The 20,685-nt window shown below is 43.9% G+C and overlaps 2 long non-coding RNA genes across 2 annotated transcripts; one reads left to right on the top strand and one right to left on the bottom strand.

Annotated features, from left to right (window-relative positions):
• Nucleotides 1-1,928: 1,928 nt before the first annotated feature.
• On the top strand, nucleotides 1,929-8,236 carry LOC116966262. The gene is made up of 4 exons (XR_004409950.1): nucleotides 1,929-1,960; nucleotides 5,699-5,755; nucleotides 7,205-7,248; nucleotides 8,035-8,236. It is a non-coding gene; the product is annotated as an uncharacterized LOC116966262 (long non-coding RNA).
• Nucleotides 4,690-20,350, bottom strand: LOC116966264. The gene is made up of 3 exons (XR_004409952.1): nucleotides 20,254-20,350; nucleotides 17,011-17,015; nucleotides 4,690-4,703 (listed from the first exon to the last, which is right to left on the bottom strand). It is a non-coding gene; the product is annotated as an uncharacterized LOC116966264 (long non-coding RNA).
• Nucleotides 20,351-20,685: the final 335 nt, after the last annotated feature.

Here is a 20,685-nt window from a genome sequence, read left to right as displayed (position 1 = left end):
ACTGTAGATCAGTCAGTATTAGTTGACCTGATCTATGTCATGTTTTACTGCATGCCGCTGCGTACTCAAACATTCATCTGGTTGAACCAGGATTTATATAAAGGACTTCAAGATTATGTAAAAGGAAACACTATAGAAACGAAACAGAAATGGGAATTGGAAATTAATATTATTATTACTGATGAAATGTGGGAAAGGACAAGTCTTTTGTTCATACGTTAACAAACAGCCCCGCCTGGAGGGAGTTTGAATGGAAAACTAGAATGAGAGTATTTCAGACTCCTCTTATGTTAGCAAGATATAGCAACACCTCAGATTTATGCTGGAGGCAATGCGGGAAGATTGGTGATCATACCCAGATTTTATGGATTGTCCCAAATTGTATCAATATTGGAGACATTCAGGCGGAGATCAAGCTAATCTTGGGGGTGGATCTACCTCTGGAGCCGGCATGCTTCATACTAGGAGAGACTCCAGAAAATATAGATACCAAAAATCAGACATACTTGCTTGGGGTGTTGCTGTTGATTGCAAAGAAGATGATTACAGAGTCATGGAGAAATGTAAAGCTACCAAATGTTCAACAGTGGAGGGAAAGATTGAAAAGTGTATATATGATGGAAAGTATAACAGCTAAACTCCAGTTAAGGACGGATGCTTTCAACATTATGTGGACACCGGTATTACTACAACTGCCAATACTGATTAAAGACACGATTTCTCCATAGCCCCAGTGGAGGGGAGGAGTTCGATTGGTATTGTATACGTGTATTTGTAACCATATGTACATACATGATTGTGACTGTGTATAAGTACATACATAGTGGCCATCAATGACAAAATAAGTTATTCTTGTGACATACAAGTGAAGGTTTAACATAACGGGTGATTATATATAAAGTTGGATTAAATATGATGAGCTTGTGCCTGTGAATGTGATGCTTCTGTGACAGAATTCTAGGATGATCTGATGTGATGCTAACAGCTGCTGTGTGATTTGTATATCTTGTTTGTATGTGGACTTTGTCTTGTTAATAAATGTTGAGTGTTGGCTCGAGGGGCTAAATGGCCAACTCCTGCACCTATTGTCTATTGTCTATTGTCAAAGATCCTTTCTTTGAATCTGACATCATAAAACATGAACTCACTTATTTTCCCTTTCCACAGATACTGCTCAAACGGCTGAATATTTCTAACATTTACAGTTCTTGTGCTCCTGGTTAGAGAGGATTGAAGCACAAGGGCAATGTCCACTCTGTTGTCAGCAGTGCTCATTCAACCATTGTTCCAGGCTTAGACTATGATAGACATTTGTCCATTGTACAGTGGGAAGTATCACAACTGAATCAGCTGCTTTATCAGCCAACCATCAACTCCCATCTCCTGCCTGAGAAATGTCAGCTGATTGTAACCAAGAAATAGAAACGTGTGTGAATGTTTACAGTCTCTAACTGATGGCTACTGAGGCAAGTTGTGGCCCTCTGATCTTTCTGAGTAAGGTCAATTAATCTGGAAAAAAAGACACAATGTGCTGGAGTAACTCAACGGGTCAGGCGGAATCTCTGGAGAACATGGATAGGTGAGGTTTTGGGTTGGGACCCTACTTCAGACTAAAGGGCTGTGACCTGAAATGTCACCTGCCTAACCTGCTGAGTTTCTCCAACACATTGTGTCTTTTATTGGTAAACTATCATCTGCAGTACCTTGTGTCTCAGTAAATCTGGATCACAAGTTAAACTCAAGACTTCTGATTTAAATTAGTCAGTGTGGTTAATGCCTGGTCTTTGGGGGAGCTTTTGAATGATGCGCATTTATTCTACAAATGTGAACTCTGTGTTTATTACTTTGACAGAGAATTACGATTTGATATTCATCATTGGTGGAATTATCGGGAGTCTGGCTCTTCTCCTCGTCATTGTACTGGCAGGGGTGTGGTGTCAAAGAAGGCACAAGCCTACAGGTAAAGTACATGAAGACATCCTTAATGCAGCACAGATTCCCCCAAATTATCAATGACCATGTTATCTTTGTTACAAGGAGAAATGAATAATATATTTTGGATAAGAAAAGTATCTGTTTGTGCTTATGTTGTTGAGAAATTGATTTCAGACTTGTGGTCAATTGAAGCATTATTTATGCAATGTGGATTGTCCTGTCTACCTGCGTTGCCATGAGGAGTCTGCTGTATGATGCTGTTCAGGTGGTGATCTGCAATGATCTGACCATGTGGTGATTGTGTCACCATCCCCTGTGTAAACCATTATCAAATAAACATGCTAGAAGTTGAAGTATAGCTAGTGTAGTTATGTAGGAAATATGGTCTCCAATTTGCCCTCAATATGTTCCTATTTACTGAGGGATAAATATGGGCCAGGAAACCAGGAGACCAAGGTATGTATCTCCACTGCACTTTGGTGGTTCAAACTTCAAGTGAAAACTTTGCCTTGTGTACCATCCTGGTCATAATTTAGGGAACACTGCGTTTCCATGGACCCAGATATAACACATCCACTGGTTCTCCCTTATCCACTCTACTAGTTACATCCTCGAAAAAGTCTATAAGATTTGTCAGACATGATTTACCTTTCATAAATCCATGCTGACTTTGTCCAATGATTTCACCACTTCCCAAATGTGCTGCTATCCCATCTTTAATAACTGATTCTAGCAGTTTCCCCACTACCGACGTTAGACTAACTGGTCTGTAAATCCCTGTTTTCTCTCTCCCTCCCTTTTTCAAAAGTGGGGCTACATGAGCTACCCTCCAATCCTCAGGAACTACTCCAGAATCTAAAGAGTTTTGAAAAATTATCACTAATGCATCCACTATTTCTGGGGCTACTTCCTTAAGTACTCTTGGATGCAGCCTATCTGGCCCTGGGGATTTATCGGCCTTTAATCCATTCAATTTACCTAACACCACTAAACCAGGAGACCAAGGTATGTATCTCCACTGCACTTTCGTGGTTCAAACTTCAAGGGAAAACTTTGCCTTGTGTACCATGGGTCATAATTTAGGGAACACTGTGTTTCCATGGACTCTGATTTTATACACAAGGTCTTATCCCACAATTAAATGTATCTGACGTACATCTGAAGCCATGTTCCTGGTCATTCTGGTGGATCTCATTATTAATGGGGTACAGTTTAAACACTGGATTGTTGCTTGTTTAAAATCAAACCGGATTAAAGTCTTAATCAGAAAATAATACTTATTTTCCAGAAATCAATGTGACCCCAGTACCTGGGATGAGCCGTGTTACTGAATATATGTCTGTGAGTAGGAACACAAAGCAAGAAGGTAAATAGATGACTCTGTCAATGAATTTCTAGTTGTACAGGTGTTGTATTTGATGAAGCAACCTATTTCACATTTCACAGTTTTGTAACAAGAATGTGAGGAAGGGAACCTCAAACACACAAACTAATTGATCAATTCAACAGTCTCTCTCTCTTGTGTCAATTCACCCCTCAGCCCCAATCTTCCTCATCCAACTGCAGGTCTTACTCTGCATTGGTCAATTGATTAACTTTCACTGGACTATCATGGTCAACCCATGAATGTTGAGACATCACCATGAACAACATATTCACACTCCTCATTTATTGTTGATCCTGATTAACAGCTTGGTTAGTGGCTCTCTAAAGAATGGACATCACTTGCCCTTTCAAAAATCACCATCCCTTTCACAAAATATCATCTAGCATGAAATGCCTCCAATTCACTTTGCCACTAGTTCAGGTTTTATTTTAAAGTGAAAATAACAACAACATTTCAGAATGGTTTGAGCATCATTAATAGATGGTGGATAGGTGATGTTTCAGATCGAGACCCTTCTTGTGAGTCTGAAGTAGGGTCACGACCTGAAACATCACCTATACATGTCCTCCAGAGATGCTGCCTGACCTGCAGAAGTACTCCAGCACTTTGTGTCCCTTTGTGTATTAACCAGCATCTGCAGTTCTTTGTTTCCACCTCAGACAGAATCAGAATCAGGTTTTATTTGCCAATTATGTTTTGCAACATACGATGAATTTCATTGGCCAGGTCAGTCATACAATTAGAAAGCAACAGATCACAAAAACACATTTTAACATGAACATCCACCACTGTGACTCCTACACATTCCTCACTGGCGAAATAAAGTTCAAGTCCTTCACTAGTGTTCTTCCTCGGTCATGGGCCTCGAGCCTCCGTTAACGGGACGATCTTGACTCCCATAGCCGGTGGCGTTTGGGCCCTCCATGTCAAGGCGTTCAGCTCCTGCATCGGGGGGATGTCAGCTCCCCCACGCTGGGCGTTTAAACCTCGCTCGGTTCTGGTTGAAACTTCTGCGGCGTTGGAGCTCCCGAATAGCCTCTCCCGAGACTGCGAGCCATTGATGGTAAGTCCGCAGGCCACGGTGGGAGCGATCCCAGGCAAGGGATCCGCTCCGATGTTAAGTCCGCGCCCCACGTTCCAAGTCGACTTTTCAACTCCAGCGATGGTAGGCCGCAGAGCCTAACCCAGGAGAATGTGATCTGAAAAATGATCACCTCTCCGGGAAGGTAAGAACCTGAATAAAAAAGTTTCCCCCCTCTCCCCACATAAAACAAAACTGAAGTACATTAAAACAAACTTTAAACAAACACTAAAATAACAAAAAGATGAAAAAACGAACAGACTGCCGGCAGGGCTGGCCAACTGGAGTACCTCTGCAGTGCTGGTCAAATGGTGGACAGTATTGTTTTTGCCAGAATTTAGATCACATTTCTAATGAATCGGATGAACAACAGAGTAATCTTTCTTGAAAAATCTGAAGGAACCTTTCAATAAATCAGACATTGCTCGTGTTTTAATGAGAAAAATATAAATTCCTTACCTTGTCCCACGGTATGGACCAATTGTGTTCCACTGTGTTCCACTGTAAAGGCATCGATTGTATTCATATATTGTCTTTCTGCTGATGCAACAAAAGCTTTTCCCTGAACCTGGGCACACATGACAATAAACTAAACTGAACCTCAGCTGATTATATCTCCCCATATTCCTTGATCTTAGTCCACATATGACAGGTCTCTATTTTGTGTTTTAGAGTCTTTTTTCCACTAACCAGTGGTCTTTGAGATTTATGCTTCATTTATGTGTTGTGTTGCCTTAGTCCAAATGCCTCTGATGCTGCTGCTGCAGGCAACATTGTCATTGTACCTGTATCTGTATCTCGCCATTGTTGTGTATCTGAATTCAACAACTCCTAAAATGTACTGAATGATTTGGCTCCAGTCAAATCTGTGGTAGAGAATGTAACAGATTCTTTGTTCTCCTCATCTTAATCCTTATTGTCTGTTGTCTTAAACCTTTACCCCTGGTCATGGTCTCCCCCCAACAGGGAACATCTTCCTCCATCCAGACTGGTCTACCTGTTGGAATTGTCTATGTTTCCATGAGAACCATTGTCATTCTTCTAAACTCCACGAGCCAAATTAACTCAAATTCTCTTTGTAATTTCCACCATCCCAGGAAGAAGTCAAAACAAGGAGGTTAGGAGATGTGACTTTTCATGGAGGGTTTTTTCAAACTGCTGGAGGTACTCTGTGGGTCGATCAGCATCTATGGAGGGAAAGCAATGATCAGCGTTTCGTATCGTGACCCTGCATTGACTTAAATCATCATTTTTCAAATACAAATAAATTCTTTGTTTCCAACTTATTTCCACAGATACAGAGGAAGGTATTCACTATGGATCCATCTCCTTCCAGCCTAAAGCAACTGGTGGTAAAATGGCTTTATTTAAATATGTTTTAATCTTTTATCACAGTGAGGATTATTGGCACAGAGTAGTCTGAAACCTTGCTGTCTTTGGCCACCTTACAACAGCATCAGGCATTCCTGGGATAAAGTCCCTCACTCTGCCCATCAACATGAAGTGGGACAGTCAGCTGAGGCTCAGTTAGGAGCCCAACCTTCTCCGAGTGTGTTCTGGTCCCCTAACCTACAGGGAGTGTGTTCTGGTCCCCTAAACTACAGGGAGTGTGTTCTGGTCCCCTAGCCTACTCTGTGTGTTCTGGTCCCCTAACCTACTCTGTGGGTTCTGGTCCTCTAACCTACTCTGTGGGCTCTGGTCCCCTAGCCTACTCGGAATGGGTACAATAGCCACTCCAGAGATACAACCAGTGACATCCAGGCCACTGTTACAACACTGTTGTGCATTGGCGTTGGTGATGGGAAGTGAAACCAAGACACCATTTATGTCCATCTGAAGAACATTCTTCTGCACAACTCCTGACTGAAGTGATCAGCACAATCTTCCTTGAATTACAATATATTTTTGATATTGATTAGTAGGACTGGATGTTACAATCCCTAAGGTTCTTCACCACAACTGACACCCGATATTCTTGGGGGTGACCACTAGATGATTTTGCTACCAACCAGACACATCTTCAGTTGTGTACCTCAACATCACTGGGTGTTTCGGCCTTTTATCACAAGACACCCACCCTCAGTCGAGGCAGGCCCACCGCAGGGTGATCAGCCCTGGGTGTGTGTCTTATGGTTAGCCTCTAGATGGTCAGTCACGTGGCAGCCCAGACAGCATCTTTTCTCTTCAGCCACAGCCAGTGACTGCTCCATTCTGCTTTTATCCTTCCATCTTCCTCTCTACCGCTGACTGTGGCCGGTTGGGCTCTGGACTCGTGTCCGTTGGTGGGACAGCACTTGGTTGAGCTTCACCTGGGGTACTGATACCCTGTGGACTGTGGAGGTCAACCTGCTACTGGGCTTCACTCGACTGGTTTGGCCTTCCTCTTAGAAGGTCATGGTCAATGCGAGGCCCCACACCAAGCTCTCCCAGGCACTTTTCCCTGCCCTGGTGGATCTTGAGACCCTTCTCTGATGTTATCTTTTCCCAGCCACAGATGCAGCTTCGTAGCTTATGTCCTGCCAGGGCTGCTGCTCTGTCAATTGCTGTGCTAGTTCTCTTATTCATAGTCAATTCCTTCTGTAGCAATATAAGGGTGTCTTGTTCATGGTGACCATTCCTGCAGCTCACTGTAAATGCAGAGGTATGACAGATGGGTTTTCTGGAATTCAATGTCTTGTTGATCCACTGTCAGGAAGAGCAAAATGTAGTAAGCTTTAGACGTTTATATTCCATTTGTCGTTTCCTTTGTCAACATCATCCACCAATGTCATTTTTAATTGTGATATTTGCATTTATTACAGGCAACAGCGATAATACACTGTCCTCCAATCAAGCATCAGGCACTGTATGTATATTGATTCATGTTGTTGAAATCCCAGATCGTACAAGTATGTTTCATAGCAAAAGGATTTGAGTCTAGGAGCAGGGAGGTTCTACTGCAGTTGTACAGGGTCTTGGTGAGACCACACCTGGAGTATTGCGTACAGTTTTGGTCTCCTAATCTGAGGAAATACATTCTTGCCATAGAGGGAGTACAGAGAAGGTTCACCAGACTGATTCCTGGGATGGCAGGACTTTCATATGAAGAAAGACTGGATAGACTCGGCTTGTACTCGCTAGAATTTAGAAGATTGAGGGGTGGGGGATCTTATAGAAACTTACAAAATTCTTAAGGGGTTGGACAGGCTAGATGCAGGAAGATTGTCCCCGATGTTGGGGAAATCCAGAACAAGGGGCCACACACACAGTTTAAGGATAAGGGGGAAATCCTTTAGGACCGAGATGAGAAAAACATTTTTTTCCACACACAGAGAGTGGTGAATCTGTGGAATTCTCTGCCACAGAACGTAGTTGAAGCCACAGTTCATTGGCTATATTTAAGAGGGAGTTAGATGTGGCCCTTGTGGCTAAAGGGATCAGGGGGTATGGAGAGAAGGCAGGTACAGGATACTGAGTTGGATGATCAGCCATGATCATATCGAATGGCGGTGCAGGCTCGAAGGGCCGAATGGCCTCAACTCCTGCACCTATTGTCTATGTTTCTATGAATTAAAGCTGTAATCTGTTTACTGATCTAAACAGCGACAACAGCAACGGTCTTAAATACAATTGGTATATCTTTCTCTTTCAGAACCTTGTTTCTTCAAAGGAAGATGAGTCTGTTATCTATGCTGAAACAGCAAAAACATAAACATGAAGAGAGTGGAAAGTAAAGGCTTGGACTTTGACAAGCGCAACGTTGCCATTTTTGGAATTGAATTTTTTACTTCATCTATATTACTAAAACTAAGAACTTGACCAATTTCTGACTTTCTATTTCATGATTTCTGAAAGAACGCCGCCACTTACGGCCGTGATTTTTGGCCACCTCGCTCAGGGTCCCCCTCCGCTGAGCTGGACCAGAGGCTTTTTCCCCATCGATGGAAAATCAGGGAGTTATTAATGTTTTAGTATTGGTTGTGAGTGTGTGTGTGTGTGTGTGGGGTTTTCAGAAAATGTATTGGTTGCAAAGTGTGTGCAAATTTGGAGACTTTAAACATTTGATTCATTCAGTTTCCACACTACGTTTACCATGTCCTGAAGTTACTTGGCATTTTAGTATTGGTTGTGTGTGTGTGTGTGAGTCAGTGTGTGAGTCAGTGTGTGTGTGTGTGACTGTATGTGTGTTTGTTTGACTGTGTGTGTGTGTGTCTGTGTGTGTTTGACTGTGTATGTGTGTGTGTCTGTGTGTGTTTGACTGTGTATGTGTGTGTGCGTGTGTGTGACTGTGTGTGTGTGACTGTGTGTGCGTGAGTGTGTGTCTGTGTGAGTGAGTGTGCGTAAGTGAGTCTGCATAAGTGAGTCTGCGTAAGTGAGTCTGTGTAAGTGAGTCTGTGTGTAGGTGAGTGAGTGAGTCTGTGGGTGAGTCTGGGTGTGTGTGTGTGTGTGAGTCTGTGTGTGTGAGTCTGTGTGTGCATGAGTGTGCGTGTCTCAGAGCGTGTGCGTGTCTGAGAGTGCGCGTCTGAGTGCGCGCGTGTCTGAGTGCGCGCGTGTCTGAGAGTGTGTGTGTGTGTGTGTGTATATAGGGGGGTTTGCACGCAAGGTCACCGGGTCAAAGGGCATGACGCATGGAGCCACCCAATCCATCTGGAGGACATCGCAGCTTCCAGTATATGTTGTTAATACATGAAACGCCTACTTTCCTACCTGTTAACAACTGCCAAAATGGTGAATTTTTGCACTGTAAATAATTGTGGAAGTCGGGGTAATCGTGAGAGACTTCTATCCTTCTTCAGAATTCCAAAAGTGAAGCGAAATGAAGGTAAAGGGAAGCGAGAGCTGAAGGGACAACAACAGCTAAAGTGCTTGGCGAACATTGGCCGTGCAGATATCGAGATTGCAAATATTGGGAATTATTGCCTTTGCTCACTGCATTTCATCAACAGCGAGGCATTATTTGTGTTTTTTCTTGGTTCCTTTGGTATCTAAAAAGTTTCAGAAGTGATAAATCTGGCTGTAAAATTTTTAAATCGCCATTGGTTCTGAAGTGGGTTTGTACATGCAAAAGGTAAATGCTTCTGAAGCTAAATGTATCATTAAAAAAATCTCCAGACTTATGAGTGATGTGTAGAAAAGTTTTCTATCATTATGCTATGGAGATATATATTTTGGCAAATAATAAATAGCCTGATAGCTTAAACACCCACTGTCTTTCAATAGGATATTGTCAATTTGCTGAGGTTGATTATGTCCAATTAACAGCTAACAATTATGCCATTCCTTGGCTTGCATCTGAGTAAAATGTAATTCAAAACCCACGGCCTACCATCGGACTGGAGCGGCGTTTCATGTTGGGAACGGCCGGGACTACAGCTTCGGCGGCGGCACAGCGCTGGGACACCATCATTGAGCGGGCGATGCCTTACCGGGTCGCCGTGCGGTAAGCTCTGGAGTGCTGTGGCTGCCGACTCCAACATCCGAGGAGCTGCGGTCTGCGGAGCGTCCAGCCGCGGGTGGGCGGCGCTGGATTTAAAACACCGCGAAGTCTGGGATCTGTTGCCGAGATCACCAGAGTCGGAGCTCCAGCCAGCGCGGCCTGTCGACTTCGGGTACCTCGGTCTCCAGGGAGGGAGCGGCCGCTCCAGACATTTTCAAGCCGCTGAGGAGTGTTCACCAGACGCCGGAGTTCCAGCTTCCCGGCAAGAATCCTGAAAACATCGGACTGGCTACGGAGGCCACAAATCAGCCCCGACCTCGGATGATTCACAGAGGACGAGGACTTAACTTTTTGATGCCTTTCCCCAAAGTGGAAAATGTTGATTCTGTTGTGAGGGGACGTTCATGTTGAATTCTATAACGTGTTGTCATTTTTTCTTATTTTTAATTTTTTCTATGGATGTACAGAAACTTAATTATTTCTTTTATGTAAAGCACTTTGGTTTCAACGCAAGTTGATTTAAACATGCTATATAAATAAAATTTACTTACTTGCACATGGTTTGTGATTTATTTACCCACACCCGCCCAAAACCACCCTCACCCGCTCGAAACCATCCTCACCCGCCCGAAACCACCCTCACCCGCCCAGGGTCTTGGTGAGAACACACCTGGAGTATTGCGTACAGTTTTGGTCTCCTAATCTGAGGAAAGACATTCTTGCCGTAGAGGGAGTACAGAGAAGGTTCACCAGACTGATTCCTGGGATGTCAGGACTTTCATATGAAGAAAGACTGGATAGACTCGGCTTGTACTCGCTAGAATTTTGAAGATTGAGGGGGGATCTTATAGAAACTTACAAAATTCTTAAGGGGTTGGACAGGCTAGATGCAGGAAGATTGTTCCCGATGTTGGGGAAGTCCAGAACAAGGGGGGCTCAGCCCCCTGCTGTACTCACTCTATACTAATGAGTGCTCAGCCCCCTGCTGTACTCACTCTATACTAATGAGTGCTCAGCCCCCTGCTGTACTCACTCTATACTAATGAGTGCTCAGCCCCCTGCTGTATTCACTCTATACTAATGAGTGCTCAGCCCCCTGCTGTACTCACTCTATACTCATGACTGCGTAGCCAGTCACAGTGTGAACTGCATCATCAAGTTTTAAGGATAAAGGGGGAAATCTTTCAGGACCGAGATGAGAAAAACATTTTTTTTCCACACAGAGAGTGGTGAATCTGTGGAATTCTCTGCCACAGAAGGTAGTCGAGGCCAGTTCATTGGCTATATTTAAGAGGGAGTTAGATGTGGCCCTTGTGGCTAAAGGGATCAGGGGGTATGGAGAGAAGGCAGGTACAGGATACTGAGTTGGATGATCAGCCATGATCATATTGAATGGCGAATGGTGCAGGCTCGAAGGGCCGAATGGCCTCTACTCCTGCACCTGTTGTCTATGTTTCTATGTTTATCCCACAGTTACAGCCGCCACTGCCACCTCCATCATCAGGGTCCGGGTTCCATCTTGTTCCCGCCCAAAGCTCCAACCGCCAACCGCCAACCGCCAACCGTCAACCGTCAACCGCCAACCGCCAACTGCCAACCGTCAACCGCGCGCCGACCTCACCTGCCCTCACCAAGATGGCCGCCGACCTCACCTGCCCTCATCAAGATGGCCGCCGACCTCACCCGCCCTCATCAAGATGGCCACCGTCAACGCCATATTTAGACCAAAGATCCTATAGCAGATGTTCCGCTATAGGATCTTTGATTTACACGGTGCGGGCGCAGCAGCAGCAGCAGCAGCTTCTGTGGATCGTCTCGGGGCTGAAACAACCTTCCATTTTCCAGCATCTGCAGTTCCTTCTTGAATACAACCCCCTCACCAAGATGGCCGCCGGCTGACGACCTCACCAAGATGGCCGCCGGCCGACGACGTCACCAAGATGGCCGCCGGCTGACGACCTCACCAAGATGGCCGCCGGCTGACGACCTCACCAAGATGGCCGTTCGTCCGCCCGCCCCATCGACCGCATCAAAATGGCGGCGGAGAAGAAGCGACGGTTCCCCGCGGACGGACAGAGTTGAGGTAAATAATGTTGCCTCGATATCGTGTAGTTGTTGTAAATATATAGTTGTCGTTGTTGTTGTAGTTGTAGTTTAGTTTAGTGTATATATATAGTACAGTGTAGTACAGTGTGGTCTAGTGTAGTACAGTATAGTACAGTACAGTGTAGTCAATGTAGTGTAGTGTAGTGTAGTCTAGTACACTGTGTGTGTGGTGAATACAGTGTAGGTATGTTGCAAAGCCTACCTGAAGCGTCGTTGAATATCTGCCGCTGAGGGTGTGCGCGATTTTGGCGCCGTTTAGAGGGGGCGGGTTTAAAACGCGATTTTCTCTAAGCTGTTCCAATCGAAGATGTTCAGCCTAGTTAATTATTAACGAAAAATCGCTGGAAGACCCCGTCGCAAAAGCTATTATTAGGTTTAAAGGCCTTGAATAATAGTTATAGTAGTTTAAAAATCAATCTATAAACCCGCGACCGCCAGCAACCGCAGGGTCTCATAAAGCAAACAGTTGAAGGTAGGTTGTATATTTTTACATTAAAAAGGGCTTCTAAAGATCCCTTTATACAAAGTTTAATATTGCGAGTAGCTCATTTTGGGCCCATTATATCCCGCAGTATTTTTCTCGGCATTTGGGGCACAAATCTACCGCAATGTGAACGTTCTAAACCAGCGCGTTCCACAGGGACCCACTGGAAAGCTGATTTATATGGGCATTTATTTACAGCAATTAAACACTGAATTCCTTCCATTTGGCCTATAAATTAATGTAAATGAGATTTAAAAATCATGTTTTATTGTGAATTATTTGTGAATATTATTTGGACATTTAGGCTATTTAAAAATGTTAATCATTTATTAAGAAATGGATAGATGTTTAGATCTAGTAATTGAAGTCTGAAATTAGCTACAATTAGGTAACTAACTAATTATATGCTTTAATTTCAGGTCATCCAAGTAAGATTATTTTATATTTGTTTCAGAATGCTTCAATCTATGATAACTGAAAATTTCATTCAGTTCTCTTAATTTTTAAGAAAGTTATGGGCTTTTGACTGTTCACGATCACAACTTTTTTGTTATGTCCATAGAAAATCAATAGAGAACAAGATGCTCATTTCCGAGTATGAAAATGGCCATAACTTTTTAAATACTTGAGATATGAAAGTGAATTAGGTGTCAAATTAAACTTATTTTTATGCTTTATCTGATGGGATAAATTACAGACTTGATTTTTAAAATCTCAAAATTTTGTAACATTGCTATACAGTGTAGTGTAGTGTAGTCTAGTACACTGTGTGTGGTGAATACAGTGCAGTCTAGTGTAGACAACACACACAGTGTAGTGAGGTCAATGACCACATAATCTACAGTACAGTACACGTGTGTGTGGTCAATATGTAGCAATGTAACTAGTGTAGTGGAGTTGTAGTGTAGTGTGGTCTAGTGTAGTGTAGTTATAGTGTAGTGTAGTGTGGTCTAGATATAGTGTAGTGTAGTATAGTGTAGTGTAGTGTAGTGTGGTCTAGATATAGTGTAGTGTAGTTATACTGTAGTGTGGTCTAGATATCGTGTAGTTGTAAATATATAGTTGTAGTTATAGTTGTAGTCTAGTGTAGTATAGTATATTGTAGTTTAAATATATAGTGTAGGGTTGTGTAGTTGTAGTTGTAGTTTAGTGCACTGTGTGCAGTGTAGTGTAGTTATAGTTGTAGTGTAGTATAGATATCGTGTAGTTGTAAATATATAGTTGTAGTTGTTGTGTAGATATCGTGTAGTTGTAAATATATCGTTATAGTGTGAATATAGTGTAGTGTGTAGTGTAGTTATAGTACAGTGTAGTGTAGTGTAGTCTAGTGTAGTTATAGTGTAGTGTGGTCTAGATATCATGTAGTTGTAAATATATAGTTGTAGTTGTAGTTGTAGTGTGTAGTGTGTAGTCAATGTAGTGTAGTGTAAATATATAGTACAGTGTAGTGTAGTGTAGATATGTAGTGTAGTGTAAATATATAGTGTAGGGTAGTGTCGTATAGTATAGCTATATAGTTATAGTGTGGTGTAGTGTAAATATATAGTACAGTACAGATACAATGTAGTGTGGTCTAGTGTAGTTACAGAACACTGTGTGTAACTGGTCAATGCACTACACTGTAACTAGACGGACTATAAGTTGTAGTTATAGTATAAATATAGTGTAGTGTAGTACAGTGTAGTGTGGTCTAGTGTAGTACAGTACAGAACACTGTGTGTGTGGTCAATATAGTACAGCTACAGTCTAGTGTAGACCACACACACACAGACAGAGCTGAGGTAAATAATGTCTAGTATAGTGTAAATATAGTTACAGTGTAGTGTAGTCTAGTACAGAACACTGTGTTTGTGGAGAAATTAGTGAGGTAAATAATGTTGTAAATCAGCGGGAACTGTCTGTGTAGTTTAGTCTAGTGTAGATATAGTTATATAGTTGTAGTTACAGTCTACAGTACAGTACAGAATAGTTACAGTGTAGTACACGTATAGTATAGTGTAGATATAGTTATATAGTTGTAGTTACAGTGTAGTACAGTACAGAACAGTTACAGTAGTGTGGTACACGTATAGTGTAGTGTAGTGTAGATATAGTTATATAGTTGTAGTTACAGTGTAGTACAGTACACAACAGTTACAGTAGTGTGGTACACGTGTGGTCAACATGGTGGAGAAATGAGTGAGGTAAATAATGTTGTAAATCAGCGGGAAATGTCTGTCTAGTGTAGATATAGTTATAGTGTAGTGTAGTCATATATAGTGTAGTGTAGTTTAGTGTAGAACACTGTGTGTGTGGGGTCAATATGGGTCAATATCACTATATAATGTACAGAATGGAGAAATTACTGAGGTAAATAATGTTGTAAATCAGCGGGAATTGTCTTTGTCTAGTGTAGTGTAGATATATAGTGTAGTGTAGTTTAGTGTAGTGTAGTACAGAACAGTTATAGTTTAGTCATATATAGTGTAGTTACAGTACAGTAGTACACGTGTGGTGCAGTACAGAACACTGTATGTGAGGTCAATAAACTAGACGGACGGAGCTAAGGTAAAGAATGGTGTAAATGAGCGGGAATTGTCTTTGTAGTTTAGTCTAGTGTAAATATATTGTTATAGTTACAGTGTAGTACAGTACAGAACAGTTACAGTGTAGTGTATACACGTATAGTATAGTCTAGTACACGTGTGTGTGTGGGGTCAATATTGTTAATATTGTAAATATATATCGTTATAGTGTAGTGTAGTATAGTGCACGTGTAGTACAGTCCAGTACAGAACACTGTGTGTGTGTATGGGCTCAATATTGTTAATATAATGTAGTGTAGTACACGTGTGTGTGTGGTCAATATTGTTAATATAGTGTAGTGTAGTACACGTGTGTGTGGGGTCAGTATTGTTAATGTGGTGTAGTGTAGTACACGTGTGTGTGTGGTCAGTATTGTTAATATAGTGTAGTGTAGTACACGTGTGTGTGTGTGGTCAATATGGGTCAATGGCCACATAAATACAGTATAGTCAATAAACTAGACGGACGGAGCTGAGGTAAATGATGTTGTAAATGAGCAGGAAATGTGTGTGTCTGTGGTCAATAAATATAAATATATAGTACAGTTACAGTGTAGTGTAGTGTAGTCTAGTACAGAACTCTGTGTGTGTGTGTGGTCTATAAATATAAATATATAGTACAGTTACAGTGTAGTGTAGTGTAGTCTAGTACAGAACACTATGTGTGTGTGTGTGGAGAAATTAGTGGGGTAAATGATGTTGTAAATGAGCGGGAACTGTCTGGTCAATATTGTCAATATATATAAATATAGTGCAGTTACAGTCCAGTACAGTGTAGTACAGAACAATGTGTGTGTGTGGGGTTAATATATATATTAGTACAGTACAGTGTAGTGTACAGTATAGTCTGTGGGGTCAATATTGTCAATATCACCACATAAATACAGTTATAGTACAGTGTAGTGTAGTCCAGTACAGAAGACTGTGTGTGGGGGGGAATTAGTGAGGTGAATAATGTTTTAAATGAGCGGGAACTGTCTGTGGTCAATATTGTTAATATCAGCACATAATGTACAGTACAGTACGTGTGTGTGTGTGTGTGTGTGTGTGTGTGTGTGTGTGTGTGTGTGTGTGTGTGTGTGTGTGTGTGTGTGTGTGTGTGTGTGTGTGTGTGTGTGTGTGTGTGTGTGTGTGTGTTATAAACGAGGTTAGAAATAAATAAATCAGCAGCGGCATCAGCGAAATAAATAAACCCGGTAAATCTGGGGGAGAGAGAGAGAGCAGAGGTCAATCGCCACATAAACTACACGTCTGGGGGAATAAAACTGGTAAAACGGGTCAATAATATAAACTCACCATCTGGAGCAGCGTCCTGAGATAAAACACGTTATAAACATCTATCCTCTCTCTGGCTCTTAACCCCCCCCCCCCCCCCTCTCTGTAAATAATCAATAAATCACCAAATAAACAATACGTCTGGGGGAATAAACCCAGTAAATCTGGGGTAAATCTGGGGTAAATAATGTTATAAACACACAGGGGAGTGGTATACACCCGGTCTGGGGTAAATCTGGGGTAAATAAATAAGTTTATTGGCCAATTATTCACATACAAGGAATTTGCCTTGGTGCTCCGCCCACAAGTAACAACATGACATACAGTGACAGTAAATAATGTTATAATACAGTAAATAATGTTATAAACACACAGGGGAACAAAATAAACCCAGTCTGGGGGTAAAACTGGGGTAAATAATGTTATAAACACACAGGGGAACAAAATACACAAACAGCCCCACAACCATCAGGCTATTGAACTCAACTAAAAAAACCTCTGAACATTAATAGCCCATTATCAGTTTATTTGCACTTTATCTGTTTTATTTATTGATGTGTGTATGTTCACACAATGGTATATGGACACACTGATCTGTTCTGTATTCATGCCGTCTATATTCTGTTGTGCTGAAGCAAAGCAAGAATTTCATTGTCCTATCTGGGACACGTGACAATAAACTCTCTTGAATCTTGAATAAACCGGGTCTGGGGTAAAACTGGGGTAAATAATGTTATAAACACACAGGGGAGTGGAATAAACACGGTCTGGGGTAAAACTGGGGTAAATAATGTTGTAAACACACAGGGGAGTGGAATAAACGGGGCTGTGGAGTCGTTCCAAAAACATCCGACCCCGACCCCTCGGTAAAATAATTCTAAATCTGCTGTGATGACATTACACAAGTTGACATTTCATAACTTTTCCGACTAGGAAAAGGGGAGATGCAGCGAGACCTGGGTGTCATACATACATACATACATACATACATACATACATACATACATACATACATACATACATACATACATACATACATACATACATACATACATACATACAATTCAATTTATGATACACCATGGTACACCAGTCATTGAAAGTAGGCATGCAGGTGCAGCAGGCAGTGAAGAAAGCGAATGGTATGTTAGCTTTCATAGCAAAAGGATTTGAGTATAGGAGCAGGGAGGTTCTACTGCAGTTGTACAGGGTCTTGGTGAGACCACACCTGGAGTATTGCGTACAGTTTTGGTCTCCAAATCTGAGGAAGGACATTAATTCCATAGAGGGAGTGCAGAGAAGGTTCACCAGACTGATTTCTGGGATGTCAGGACTGTCTTATGAAGAAAGACTGGATAGACTTGGTTTATACTCTCTAGAATTTAGGAGATTGAGAGGGGATCTTATAGAAACTTATAAAATTCTTAAGGGGTTGGACAGGCTAGATGCAGGAAGATTGCTCCCGAGGTTGGGGAAGTCCAGGACAAGGGGCACAGCTTAAGGATAAGGGGGAAATCCTTTAAAACCGAGATGAGAAGAACTTTTTTCACACAGAGAGTGGTGAATCTCTGGAACTCTCTGCCACAGAGGGTAGTCGAGGCCAGTTCATTGGCTATATTTAAGAGGGAGTTAGATGTGGCCCTTGTGGCTAAGGGGATCAGAGGGTATGGAGAGAAGGCAGGTACGGGATACTGAGTTGGATGATCAGCCATGATCATATTGAATGGCGAATGGTGCAGGCTCGAAGGGCCAAATGGCCTCTACTCCTGCACCTAATTTCTATGTTTCTATGTTTCTATAAGAACCACATGAATCATCAGGCTGCCTTTTCAACCCATGTCCATAAAGTTTTGAGCCTAAAGGTTGTGGCTTTTTTATAAATGTTTATTCTTGAAATAAAAACCATAATTCATTATGCTAAAAGAAAACAAAATGACAGAAAGGACCAGGACAAAATTAAAATTCCATTGAATTAAGTAAAAATTATAAAAGCATTACTCCAAAATGTATTAAACAAAGGCCACAGGTCTGAGCTAAACAGCTAAATTATAACAAAATAAATCTCAGGTGCAATAGAAATTAAAAGTAAATGCCTAGGTAGTTAAGTTTGCTAGAAAAGTATATACCTAAAATGTATTAATAACGTCTGAGGAACAGAATAGCTTCTGTCAGAGAGAGATGGAGAGTGGAGGGAGGGAGGGAGGGAGGAGAGGGGTGAGAGGCTGGAGGTGGAATGGGGGTGAAGTGAGTAGCGGGGGGAAACAGGGAGCAAAGGGAGGGGGGAGGATTCAAGGGGGAGTGGGTTTGGTGCCGAGGGGGATGAATGGGGGGGCAGGGAATTGGGGGGGAGAGAGAGGGATCAAGTGACCCCAGGAAGGGGGTAGGGAGCCAGGTGGGGTAAGGTGGGTTCACATTGTTTGGGGGTGGGGAGGAGGGGGGAGGGAGCAAAGGGGGTTAAGGAGCAGGAGGCGGCAGGGGTATGGAGGAAGTCACATTGTTTGGGGGTGGGGACGGTGTTGCAGTTTAGGAAGTCAAACCAGGGCAGGGTCTTCACTGTGAATGGCGGGGCGCTGGGGCAATGTTTGGAGCCGAGGGATCTAGGAGTGAAAGTACGAGTTGGGCCGAAGGGCCTCTTTCCAAAGCTGTATCACTCTATGAATCTATGGCAAAGTGCTGGTCAGGCAGCATCTATGGAGAAGATAGGCACAACGTGCTGGAGTAATTCAGCAGGTCAGGCAGCATCTGTGGAGAGATTGAATGGGTGACATTTTGGGTCGAGACCCTTCTTTGGTTTAGTTTAGTTTAGTTTAGAGATGCAGCGCGGAAACAGGTCTTTCGGCCCGCGGAGTCCGCGCCGACCAGCGATCACCCCGTACGTACACTAGTACTATCCTACCACATTAGGGACAATTTTGCGGAGGCCAATTAATCTACAACCCTGAACGTCTTTGAAATGTTGGAGGAAACCGGAGCACCCGGAGTGAAAACCCACACAGGTCAAGGGGAGAACGTGCAAACTCCGCACAGACAGCACCCATAGTCAGGATCATACCCGGGTCTCTGGCGGTGAGGCAGCAACTGTACCGCTGTGCCGCGCAGAATTATATAACGGTTTCCTCCGCCATAAACGCACCCGATATGTGCTAGTAATGTGTTCAAAAGGGAACTGCAGATGCTGGAATATCTAAATTTCCTTCGCTCCATAGATGCTGCTGCACCCGCTGAGTTTCCCCAGCAATGTTGTGTACCATGTGCTAGTAATGTCCTGTTTGCCAGCTTGTTGACCCTCTGTGTTCCCCTCCTGCAGGGTTTGGTAGCCGGTGCTGTGGACAGAGAGACCAGGGACGTGAGCGGCCATTGAGGGCGGCGAGGGTGCCGGAGAGCACCCCCCCCCCCCCCCCCAACTGCTCGGTGTGTGGGCTGAGCTTCGAGGGACTGAGCTTCGATGGAGGACCACATGACGGGGCAAAACAGGAGAAGCATTATGAGTGTGACGTGTGTGGCAAGGCCTGGCGGTGCCTGAGCGAGCTGGAGATTCACCGGCGGGTGCATACGGGAGAACGCCCCTTCACCTGCTTCGACTGCGGCAAGAGCTTCACCAGCTACGCCAACCTGCAGCAGCACAATCGCGTGCACACGGGAGAACGCCCCTTCGACTGCTCCGACTGCGGCAAGAGCTTCAAGACAGCGCTAAACCTGACGAGACACCAGCGGTTGCACATGGGCGAGAAGCCCTATGGCTGCTCCACCAGAGGCAAGAGCTTCGCCAGCTACGACAACCTGCAACAGCACAACCGCGTGCACTCTGGTGAGAGGCCCTTCACCTGCTCCACCTGCGACAAGAGCTTCGCCAGCTACGCCAGCCAACAGCAGCACAACTGTGCGCACAAGGGAGAAAGCCCCTTCACCTGCTCCGACTGTGGCAAAAGCTACAAGTCGTCGCAGGACCTAAAGAGGCACAGGCTCGTGCACACCGGCGAGCGCCCCTTCACCTGCGCCCAGTACGGCAAGGGCTTCCCATATTCCAGCAACCTGGTGTCCCACCAGCGAACCCACACCGGCGAGCGCCCCTTCACCTGCACCCAGTGTGGCAAGGGCTTCACCAAGTCCCACAACCTGCTGTCCCACCAGCGCACCCACACCAGCGAGCGCCCCAACACCTGCGCCCAGTGCGGCAAGGGCTTCATCCGCACCTCCAAGCTGCTGGAGCACCAGCGCACCCACACCGGCGAGCGCCCCTACATCTGCGCACAGTGCGGCAAGAGCTTCACCAAGTCCCACTACCTGGTGTCCCACCACCGCACCCACACCGGCGAGCGCCCCTTCACCTGCGCCCAGTGCGGCAAGGGCTTCACCCAGTCCCACAACCTGCTGTCCCACCAGCGCACCAGCGCACCCACACCAGCGAGCGCCCCTTCACCTGCGCCCAGTGCGGCA

This window comes from Amblyraja radiata, chromosome 36, assembly GCF_010909765.2.
Source record: "Amblyraja radiata isolate CabotCenter1 chromosome 36, sAmbRad1.1.pri, whole genome shotgun sequence".
Taxonomy (NCBI): domain Eukaryota; kingdom Metazoa; phylum Chordata; class Chondrichthyes; order Rajiformes; family Rajidae; genus Amblyraja; species Amblyraja radiata.
The sequence above is the reverse complement of the archived record's forward strand: the minus strand, read 5'-3'. Positions and strand labels throughout refer to the sequence as shown.